At 41.3% G+C, this 10,070-nt stretch overlaps 1 non-coding gene across 1 annotated transcript; it reads right to left on the bottom strand.

Moving 5' to 3' along the window:
• Positions 1-9,418: 9,418 nt before the first annotated feature.
• Positions 9,419-9,525, bottom strand: LOC117273466 (small nucleolar RNA R71). Its single transcript, XR_004503466.1, has one exon. It is a non-coding gene; the product is annotated as a small nucleolar RNA R71 (small nucleolar RNA).
• Between the last annotated feature and the right edge of the window lie 545 nt (positions 9,526-10,070).

Here is a 10,070-nt window from a genome sequence, read left to right as displayed (position 1 = left end):
TTCTATTTTTTCTGGTACTAGCATTTCTCTTGTAAGTCCGATCTTGATAACTTGTATGATGGGTTTTATTTCTTCATATAGTATCTCTGCTGTAGCTGAATAGAATCGTATATAGAATAGTGTTCCTTTGGTTATTCTTTTGTACTGCATAAATGCTCTGTATACTTCTGGTATGGTAGCTATTTCTTGTCCTGTCTGTGTATATACTGTATCTAGTAATCCGTAATTGTAGCAAGTGGCTACTAGTTTTGCATTTGTATTTGGTAATGCTATTAGTTTATTATATCCTGTTAGATAATGAGTAATATAATCTTCATTTGGATTTTGGGTAGTTTGGGATCTTGGATTTTTGTTTAGGAAGTTTTGTATTTTATATATGTTGTCTATATATGTACGGGTTATATGGTTGTATGTCTTTTTGGCTTGGTTTAGGCTTTCTTTGTAGGTGTTTATCTGTGGTGGTAGGAATATTTCTTTCTGGGTATTTTGGATATGTATGAATGGTTTTGAAAATAGATTGTTCATATTTGTATTTGTATATCTAGGTTTAATTTCTTCCTTTTTCTTTGCAGATAAACTGCTAGCTGTGCTGCTTCCTGCAACTGTATTTAACAAACTGTTATGAGTTTTTAGGTGTTTCTCAACGTCACCTTCTAGCTCTGGAATTTTAGAGACTTCCGATCGTCTTATCTCCGCATTTTTCAAGTCATGCTGCTGACCACTAGCTGTTTTCTTTAATATCTGTATCTCTTCTTCTATGCTTTCCACTTTTTTACAAAGTGTAGTCATAGCTAAGAGTATATTTTCCATTGTATTATCTGGTTCAATTTGGGTAGCTTTGTCTTGATAAGTAATCTGCAACAACATTCTTGTTAGTAGTGATTATTTCAATTGTAAATGTAAAATTTAATATATTTAATACCAGTCTGCGTATTTCTTTTGTTGTAATTGAATCTTGTACTTTTCTGGTTATCCACCATTTAACTTGGGTGTTATCTGTTCTTACAATAAATCTGTTATAGACTATATATGGTTCAAATGCTAATAAACATTTATATAATGCAAATAATTCTTTTCTATTTATTTCCCATCTTTCTTGTGGTTCAGTATAAGATCCTGAATAATATCTGCAATGATGTTCTATTTTTTCTCTATCATATTTATATTTAAGAACTCCTCCATAACTATGAGATCCTTTTTAACTTGTACATCTTTGATACGGACGATCCGAGAAGGGTCTCCAATACATTTCCTCAACATAGATACATGGAATACTGGGTGGACAAATTCCAATTCAGGTGGCAATTCTAACTCATAAGCAACCTGTCCAATTTATCGAAGAATTTTGTATGGCCCAATATATCGCGGACTCAACTTACCCTTCTTCCCAAAACGCATAACACCCTTTATCGGCGAGATCTTCAGGAAAACCCAATCACCAACCTCAAATTCCAGATCATGACGCCGGACATCGGAATAAGACTTTTGCCTGCTTTGTGCCGTCCTCAGTCGCTCTTGTATCACTTTCACCTTCTCAATGGCTTGGTGAATCAAATCTGGCCCATATAATTCTATCTCTCCGACTTTGAACCATCCAACTGGTGATCTACATCTCCTCCCGTACAGTGCCTCATACGGGACCATTTTAATACTGGAATGGTAGCTATTATTGTAGGCAAATTCAATGAGTGCCAGATGGTCATCCCAATTCCCCTTGAAATCTAGAACACATGCTCGTAGCATATCTTCAAGCGTCTGAATGGTACGTTCAGCCTGTCCGTCAGTCTGCGGATGGAATGCAGTGCTGAGATTTACTTGTGTGCCTAAACCCTTCTGAAAAGACCTCCAAAAGTTAGCCGTAAATTGAGCTCCTCGGTCTGATATAATAGATATCGGCACACCATGAAGCCTAACAATCTCCTTGATATACAACTTCGCATAATCTTCAGCCGTGTAAGTTGTCTTAATTAGCAGAAAATGGGCAGATTTTGTAAGTCGATCAACTATCACCCAGATGGAGTCAAACTTATGATAAGAGCAAGGTAATCTAATAATGAAGTCCATATTAATCACCTCCCATTTCCAGGTTGGAATCTCTATATTCTGAATCAATCCACTAGGTTTCTGATGCTCGATCTTTACTTGTTGACAATTAGGACACTGGGCTACAAATTCTGCAATAGACTTCTTCATGTTATCCCACCAATACTGCTCCTTAACGTCATGATACATCTTTGTCGAGCCAGGATGGATAGAATATCGGGACTGATGAATCTCAATCATAATCTTCTCTCGCAACCCTGCCACACTAGGCACACATAATCGGCCCTGGTATCTCAGTGTCCCATCTCCTCGAATCTTGAAAGCTGTAATCTTACACTGCTGAATTCCCTCTCTCAATCTTACTAAGGTAGGATCTTCATATTGCCGTGCTTTTACCTCAGCTACCAAAGATGATTCTGCTGTATTCTGTACAGTAACACCTCCGTCATCAGAGTCCAACAATCTGATTCTCATATTGGCCAGCTGGTGAAGCTCTTTGGTCAACCCTTGTCTACCTGCCTCAATATGTACTAAGCTTCCCATTGACTTACGGCTGAGAGCGTCTGCCACAACATTGGCTTTACCGAGATGGTACAATATCTCGACATCTTAGTCTTTCAGTAATTCAAGCCACCTACGCTACCTCAAATTCAACTCCTTCTGCTTGAAGATGTATTGTAAACTCTTGTGATCTGTGTAGATGTCAACATGGACGCCGTATAAGTAGTGCCGCCATATCTTTAAAGCATATATTACTGCAGCCAATTCCAAATCATGAGTCGGGTAATTCTTTTCATGCTTCTTCAATTGTCTTGATGCATAAGCAATCACCTTCCCACGTTGCATCAATACGCACCCCAAACCTATACCTGAGGCATCACAATATACCACATAACCTTCTGTTCCTTCTGGGAGAGTGAGCACTGGCGCGGATGTCAATCGATTCTTTAGCTCCTGAAAACTATGTTCACAAGCATCAGACCACTGGAACTTGGTAGCTTTCTGTGTTAACTTAGTCAATGGTGCTGATATAGAGGAAAACCCTTCTACAAACCGCCTATAATATCCTGCTAGCCCCAGGAAGCTGCGGACTTCTGACGGTGTTGTAGGTCTCGGCCAATTCTTCACTGCATCGATCTTCTGAGTGTCGACACTAATACCCTCATCAGATATCACATGGCCAAGGAATGCTACTGAGTTCAGCCAGAATTCACATTTAGAGAGCTTAGCATATAACTTATGATCCTGAAGGGTCTGTAATACTATCCGCAAGTGGCCCGCATGTTCCGCCTCCGAACGAGAATACACCAGAATGTCATCAATGAATACGATCACGAACACATCAAGATAGGGCCTGAATACACTATTCATGAGATCCATAAAAGCTGCTGGGGCATTTGTTAGCCCGAACGACATCACCAAGAACTCAAAATGCCCATATCTTGTCCGGAAGGCCGTCTTTGGAATATCCTTCTCCTTAACCCTCACCTGATGATACCCTGAACGCAAGTCAATCTTGGAGAAATACTTGGAACCTGGAGTTGGTCAAACAGGTCATCAATTCTTGGAAGTGGATACTTGTTCTTTATTGTAAACTTATTCAACTGTCGATAATCGATACACATCCTTAACGGCCCATCTTTCTTCCTTACGAACAAGACTGGAGCACCCCAAGGTGAAGTGCTAGGCCTAATGAAACCCTTATCTAGCAAGTCCTTTAACTGCGCCTTCAACTCTCACAACTCTGTCGGGGCCATCCTGTATGGAGGGATAGAGATCGGTTGAGTGTCAGGCAATGCATCAATGCTAAACTCAATCTCCCTTTTAGGAGGAAGGCCTGGGAGTTCATCTGGGAAAACATCTGGAAATTCATTGACCACGGGGATTAATTGTAGAGTAGGCGGCTTCGCCTCTGCATCTCTAACGCGAACAAGATGATAAATGTAACCTTTTGAGATCATCTTCCTTGCCTTAAGATAGGAAATAAACCTACTTTTCGGCGTAGCAATGTTCCCCTTCCATTCAATGGCGGGTTCACCAGGAAACTGAAACCTAACCCTCTTCGTACGACAGTCAACATTTGCATAGCATGAGGCCAACCAGCCCATTCCCATTATCATATCGAAATCAACCATTTCTAACTCAAATAAATTTGCCGAGGTTTGACGACTACAAATCATCACAGTGCAACCTTTATATACCCTTCTAGCAATCACAGAATCTCCTATCGGAGTGGATACCGCAAGTGGTTTACTTATCAATTCAGGTTCAATGCCAAACTTATTAGCCACAAAGGGTGTAACATATGATAAGGTAGATCCTGGATCAATTAGCGCATATACATCATAAGAAAACACAGACAATATACCTGTAACAACATCCGGAGACGACTCGAGATCTTGTCGACCTACTCTGCATAGGTTCGATTTTGAGCACCACTCGAACTCGGCACTAAACCTCTACCTCTACCACGACCTGTCGACTGTTGAAAACCTTGTGCTGGAGGTCTAACTGATGAGGAAGAACCAGACACAGATCCAGTCGGCTGAGCCATACCACCACCTCCTCTGTTTGGACAATCCCACATCATATGGCCAGGCTGTCCGCAAGAATAGCACGCATCGGAACCTCGACGGCATAGTCCAAAGTGGGCCTTGCTGCACTAATCACAATGAGGTGTTGGGGGTCTCGTCTGACTAGTATCTCTATGAAATTGTGAGCCAGATGCCCTCGAACTCTAACCTGAACTAGAATAGGTAAATCGATCATACCGAGGACTCTGAAACTGTGGAGGAGCACTAGCTATAGGTTGTTCCGAACTCCTCGAAGATTGGGGCCTGATACTGCCTCTGAACTCATCAGAATACCCTGCAAATCTCGCCCTCTTATGCTGGCCCCTATCCTGCTCCCTATTTGCCCTTTGCTGGTGCTTACAATCCTCTAGGGTCTGGGCATAAGCCTGAATACGGGAAATATCCATGCCCTCTACCAAGGAGGCTGTTGTGCACTCATTTATCAGATGTGGTCCCAACCCGTTCACGAACAGATGCACCCTATCACTCATCTCGGCCACCATATGGGGAGCATACCTTGCTAAAGAATCAAACTGTATACTATACTCTCGTACACTCATATTACCCTGTCGAAGGTTCAAGAACTTATCAGCTCTAGCTCGTCGTATCTCAACTGGCAAGTAGTGACGAAGAAAGGCCTCAGAAAATTCCTTCCACACGGCTGGAGGAGCGTTCGGACCCCTAGATCTCTCCCAACTATCATACCAGAAAACCGCTAAATCCCGTAACCGATAAGAAGCCAACTCTACTGCCTCCGTATCACTAGCATGCATAACCCGCAATGTACGATGAATCTGATCAATAAATATTTGTGGGTCCTCCTTGGGGTCTGATCCGGTAAACACTGGAGGGTCTAGATTAATAAAATCACGAACTCTCGCACTAACCGGTTTATCAGCAGCACCGGTATTCTGCCTCTGAGCCTGAGCAGCTACTAAGCTACTCAACAACTGCACTGCACTGCGCATATCGTGGTCTGTAGTGCCAGACGGAGGAACTGGATGTACTGGGTGCCTCCTAATATCCTCTGGAGGAGACAGAGAGGTATGAGACGGCATCTCACTCTGAGGCTCACTTTGGCCTGCTATGGCTGGAGGCACCTGAATGTTACCCTCTCCTACAGCTGTATCAAGCCGTTTACTAATCGCTTGCTTCCTAGTCGAAGGCATCGCTAAAAGAAAACAAGGTGAATATTAGATATGAACACTTACGACTCAACTCTACGCACGATCTAGATTCAGGAAGAAGGTAACAACCCTAGATGTCACGTAGCCTCCTGATTATAAATGTGGCGCGCTACACATCCATAATCAAAACTCTACTAGACACGGCTCATAGACAACCCCTAGGACAGACTTGCTCTGATACCAAGTTTGTCACGACCCAACTGGAGGGTCATGACTAGCACCCGGGCCATACTTGCCGAGCACCAACGTACATTTTATCTAACCTTCCTTATTATCTTTAAGGGCCGACAAGATCAATATAAATAGTAGACATGGATCATGAACATCCAACAATGAAAGATAATGTCATGAACATACATAACATGGGACGACAAGACTGTCAAGAAACTATATATAAGGCACGAGCTACCATGCTGCCATGAAAGACTATACAACAAAAATCAGCCGACAAGGCATTCTAAACCATACATAAGTCGACACCTGTCTATGAGCCTCTAAAGGAACATAAGTGCTACAACATTGCCGGAACAGGGCCCCGACATACCCATAATGTCTATAACAAAAATGCATACCAAGACCACGGCAAATCCGGAGAAGGGATCTCGCTAATAACCGCTGAACTGGACAGCCTACTGTGGTGGGGGAGCTGCGTCTACCTGTCTATCAGGACCTGCAGCACGACATGCAGCGTCCACAAATAAAAAGGACGTCAGTACGAATAAAGTACTGAGTATGTGAGGCAGGAAAGCATAAGTAAGAATAGTAATATAAACAGGGATAGAGAATATACAACCTGTGACATCTGGGTACCTCTGAGGGCTACTGATATGAAATACATGATACATACATATATATACATAAACTTTTAAAACATACGTCTTTGTGGGCATCACCATCATCATATCGTACCCGGCCGTAATAGGCTCGGTAAAACGTACCCGGCCATCATAGGGATCGGTAGAATCGTACCCGGCCACGTGGAGCTCGGTAAAACCCAACTAATCAGTGGTTGCACAATAGGTGCCATACCCGGCCGACTATAGCGCGGCTCGGTAGAGTAAAATAGATACATATATATGATGCATGCTGGACTCATTGGAATCACATTTTGAACCTTTCGGAGTGACGTAAGGTCGGTATGCTTCGTACACGTTATTAGGATTAACTCTTCATCAAGAATCTTATAATAATCAGGAACTACCAACAACATTGATAATATAATAATAAAAGAAGTAACATCAATATCAATCGTTTCATAAAAAGGGCAGCAATGTAAGTACTGCTAGCTTCTAAGAGTAGAGTATCTTTGGGAGCTCGTTCATTAAATTATGTACAATCGGAGTCATGCAAAAGAATGAAGGGGATAGCCTCACATACCTTATATATACTGCCCAACCTCAAGCTATGCAAATGTCACGACTCCTTAGTCTACAATAAGACAAATGACACTATCATTATCGTTTAAGCGTCGTAACTATTATGTATCGACCGCAACCTATTTTACAATGAAACGGACAGCACCTCCCCTCTTTATATGACTTCCCACAAGTCAATACAATCACCAAACATCCCAAACAACATCATTAATAATCATATTGAGCCTCCAAAACAGTTCACCAATCAACAACATTACTACCAAGCCTTTCGATATATATTTCACAAGTTCTAGCTTCAACGACTTAGCTGCAACTTGGATAAGCTTAAATATATATAGAGTAAGAGGTTCCTTACCTTTAAACAGAAAGAACAACTCCACGAATTATCCCTCCAATTCTGCCACAAGAACAAGGAAGCGAAACTAGCAATTAATTCAGGTTTTTCGGCACTAGAATTACTTTAGAAGACTTGAAATCACCTAGGTTTGATATTAAAAACTTTAAGGTGTATTTACAGAACATAAAACACTTAAAACAACCTCCCACACGAGCTGGAACAACAAGAAAATCAGCAACAACAAGAAGAACAAGAAACTTACTAGCGCCACGGGATTCCCGACATTTGATTTGTGTTGTTTGCCCTTTGTTTGGGTCTTGGATCATGAGAGAACCTTGAGAGACTGTTTTTAGGGTTCTAAGGTCTGAATATACGGAAAAATAATGACTTAAAACGGGGTTGAGGTATCATATATATATCCATATATCTTAAACCGCCTATGTGGGCCCCATAGAAAGCTGTTTGGCGCACTCTCGCAAAAATGCGAATATCTCTCTATTCCGAGATCGTATCGACGAACGGTTTAATTCGTTGGAAACTAGACTCATAGATCTTCAATTTGATAGGTATATCGCCCCATAATTCCAAGTACATTGGGAGAAAAATGTAGTAACATTTGACCTAAAGTTTAAGTAAAATTATAAACGTAAGTTGCGACAACTTTTATCGACTTTTGTTTCATAACTCGCTTGACTTCAAGACTTATGATACGGATATTATATGATTCAAATACATTAAAACATGACCTCTTGGGACAATTAATCACCTCTAGTGTTACCCGAAAATACGGGTTACAACATCCTTGATTCGTTTAACTTCAAATACTTGTTAACCACTCTTATACACCCTTGTATCGTTTAAGACCAATAGGATTAACTTCTTATCATCTCAAAGATAATCTCTTCTTCGATTTACGTCGACTAACTTACGACATGATCTAAGGTACGCGAATTTGGGTACAGTTGTAACATCCAATCCCTGTGGATACGATATTATATTATACTATATTTGACTAGCGAGCATATTTAAGTGTGTGTTTTGAGCTCGTCAAATTTTGGTGTCGTTACCAGGGATTGACAATCAATTGTGTTTGGAATAGTTTGTAGTGCTAATTCAGGAACTTTTTTGTTTTGTTTTATTTTATTTTATTTTTCCCTTTTTACGCTTGGTGTTCTTTGACTGTGCGCAAGCTACAAGTTAGATTGGTGCATGACTCGATCTTCTGGGAAGGAAGTGCTACCGTACGAACTGGAAATTGAGAAACAACTACGATAACTGAGGAAGGAAAGAAATCTCCACGAGAATTTAGTGAAGGTTGGGAAATCCTTAACCATAAAAATTATGGATGCAGATGATGATAATGTGGATTTGGCTGGAAGAGAGGCAGCACAACAATGAGAAAAAGCTGCACGAGATGCTGAGGAAGCAGTTCTTCGAAATGCATAACTTGTCTATGAAGAGGAGAGGGCTTGGAGAATTGCTCAGAATCAACCCTTGTGTGCAGACCAGTTCGGGAATATACCTCTCGGGGATGGGAGACCACTTGGTGATTGTTCTAGACCGGTCTACAACCAAGGATTATCAAGTATTAGACCACCTCCAGTTGCAGCTAAGAATTTCAAGTTAAAGAAAGGGTTGCTCCAAACCCTTCAAAAGTATTGTGTCTTCAGAGGGAAGATAAACGAAGATCCAAACACACATCGGATGGACTTCGAGGATAATATGAACACCTTTCAATATAATTGTGTGTCACAAGATGCAGTTTACTTAAGGGCATTCCCCTTCACACTCAAAGATGATGCAAAGAAGTGGCTTAGAAGCTTGCCCCAGGGATAAATTAGAACATGGGAGGAGATGACCAGAAAAGTTCTTGATAAATATTTCTCCTCAGCTAAGACGAGCAAGTTTAGAAAAGAAATCCATAACTTCTGCCAGAAAGATACTAAAACTGTGTTTGAAGCTTGGGAGAGGTTTAAGGAATTAGTTTGAAAGTGTCAACATAGCAGAATTGAACTCTGGATGCAACCCAAGGATTTTTGGGATGGATTGACGCCGCCTCACATAGAACATTGAGTAATGCAGCTGGAGGCCCGTTGATGAAGAAGACTCTAGAGGAGATAGTCACAATTCTAGATGAGTTGTCTGAAGACGCAAACCAGTGGCCTTTTAAGAGTGTTGAAAGAAGAAGATCAACTGTTGTTCACCAAGTTGATGCTAACACATCTGTGCAGGTACAACTTGATGCAATGGCAAAAGAAATACGGAGGCTGACCTTAACTTCAATATAGAGTGTACCTCATGTAGTATGTGATATTTGTAGAAGAGGACACCCTACTCATGAGTGTCAAGCCTCAACCGAGGAAGTGAATGTTATGGGGAATTATAATTTCAATGCAATGGGTCAGAAGCACCCCGCGTTTTCATGGAGTTCACCTGGGGGTACTACATATGTATGGCAACAAAACAACCCCAGATTTCACGGACAAGGAGCTCCAGGGTTCCAAAATTAGCTAAGGCAGCAATTTTAGTCTCAACAGCCTATTCGGCCTGGTCT

The sequence above is a fragment of the Nicotiana tomentosiformis genome, chromosome 5 (genome assembly GCF_000390325.3).
Source record: "Nicotiana tomentosiformis chromosome 5, ASM39032v3, whole genome shotgun sequence".
NCBI classification, from domain to species: domain Eukaryota; kingdom Viridiplantae; phylum Streptophyta; class Magnoliopsida; order Solanales; family Solanaceae; genus Nicotiana; species Nicotiana tomentosiformis.
This window is presented reverse-complemented; position numbering and strand designations above follow the sequence as displayed.